This window comes from Asparagus officinalis, chromosome 7, assembly GCF_001876935.1.
Source record: "Asparagus officinalis chromosome 7, Aspof.V1, whole genome shotgun sequence".
Classification (NCBI taxonomy): Eukaryota; Viridiplantae; Streptophyta; class Magnoliopsida; order Asparagales; family Asparagaceae; genus Asparagus; species Asparagus officinalis.
This window is the reverse complement of record NC_033800.1, coordinates 12,545,024-12,547,445: the sequence shown is the minus strand read 5'-3', so window position 1 is coordinate 12,547,445 and position 2,422 is coordinate 12,545,024.

Below are 2,422 nucleotides of genomic sequence, written 5' to 3'. Positions count from 1 at the left end.
TGGGATGCAAAACTGGAAAAGTCACGGTCGACCGCAGAGGTAGGTCCGGTCAACCGCGGACAGCTAAAACTAAAGCTGAGTCTCTAGAAAAATGACGATCGACCGCAGAGCCAATGGCGGTCGACCGTGATTTGATAAAAACCAAAATACAGTCTCTGGATAAAGTGTGGTCGACCGCAGAGGCACGCGCGGTCGACCGTGAACTGATATATTCGATATTCCAGGTTTGAAAATGAAATGCTGATTTTTAAACTGCCTTTAAAAATAGCAAATAAATTCAAAAAAATATAAAACTTTGGAAAATAATTATAAATATGATAATACACATGCTACAAAAACTAGTTTTCAAAAAGAACCTCCCAAATGTAAAATATCACCATTTTGCAAGATAGTCCAAAACATGAAAATGTAAACACATGAGTTTTGATATTTTGACTAAACTATGTTTTGAAACTATACAAAATGATTATATAGACTTAAGGAAAGATATAAACTATTGTTATAAAGTCTATAAATAATGAATACAATATTTTCACAAATACAATAGAATATGAAACATATGAGGATGTATATTAATGTATATTTGTTTCATATCTATATAGTTAAACCAAAACACAATAATAAATATGAAATATGCAATCTCATATTTATAAACATGAAAACTCAAAACTATATGAAAACCAATATGATGTGTGTGTATAATATTGAGCTTAAAGTACTAACACACATAATATAAAACCTAAACTAATGTTACCCAAACAATCTTGATCTTCAATAAGCTTGACTTTGTACACATTGCGGATGAAGCTAGAACTTGGATGTTCAACTTTGAATGCAAAGCTTCACCCACTATTCCGCCAACCTCCATTTGATATGATCGTGTAGGCGCAATTCCATCCATCCTCTAATATGTTATTTGTCTATAATTGATACAAAAACACAAACACTAGACAAACAACATTAGAAGTAAATTGTTTGTAAATCATCATCAAAACAAGAAGGCCAACACTAAGATCTAAGGTGTTCAATTATTTTTGCCATTTTTTTGGAGATGATGTAAAAATAAGTGATTCATTTAATAAATAATAATTAAAGTTTCTATACATTTTCGCATTCTATTTTGTTCTCAACCCATAATCGTGCGACATTTTGTTAACTATGAGGTTTTTAGTGATTCTTTACAAGATTACATGCATTGAATTAAAGGAGCGAAAGGAAAGTCATATCTTAATTATGTAGCTTAACAATTTGAGGCTAAAATTGTTCTATATTAGTAAATTAATTATAATTAAATTAATAATTTAAGTAATAAGTAAGTCAATTTAACATATTTTAACAGCATATTTATATCAGATTCATTAAAAAAATTGGTGGAATAAAATTGAATGATAAAAAGGAAAATAAAAAATAAAGAGTATATTGACAATTTTACAAGGTCGCAAATCTATTCATCTTTTTTATTTTTTTAATATTGATTAGAAGAATTTGATTTGGTATTTAAGTCTCTCCGGGAACATAATAAATTAATTTGGTATTTAAGTCTCTCTAGAACATAATATACTAATTTGGTATTTAAGTCTCTAAAAAAGATCTTTGGCTATAAGTACGATCTTTTTTAATATTAAAATATTTTTTAATATTAATTTTTTAATATACTAATTTGGTATTTAAGTCTCTCCATAACATAATATACTAATTTGGTATTTAAGTCTCTCCAAAACATAATATACTAATTTGGTATTTAAGTCTCTCCAAAAAAAAGAATTTTGGCGATCTCAGTAACATAAATATACTAATTTGGTATTTAAGTCTCTCCAAAAAAAAGATCTTTGGCGATCTCAGTAACATAATAGTCTAAATTGGTATTTAAGTCTCTCCAAAAAAAGAGATCTTTGGCAATCTCAGTAACATGATATACTAATTTGGTATTTAAGTCTCTCCAAAAAAAGATCTTTGGTGATCTCAATAACATAATACACTAATTTGGTATTTAAGTCTCTCCAAAAAAAAGATCAGTGACTATCAGTAACATAATATACCAATTTGGTATTTAAGTCTCTCCAAAAAAAGATCTTTGGCGATCTCAATAACATAATATTCTAATTTGGTATTTAGTCTCTCTAAAAAAGATCTTTGGCGATCTCAGTAACATAATATACTAACTTAAAAACTGATTTGATATGTAAACCAAAGCCATAATTGACATGTGAGTAGAACATGCGAATACTCAGACATTCAAGTAACATAATATACTAATTTTCCATGTTTAAACAAGCTAGGTATGTAAGTGCAAACTTTTACAATTTAGAGTGAGTAAGATTAAGGAAGATGAAAATAAAAGGTATTTAATTGTTTTTTTAGCCTTTTAGAGAACCCCTTAAATTTGGTCATTTATTAGATAAAACCATTAACTTACAAAATG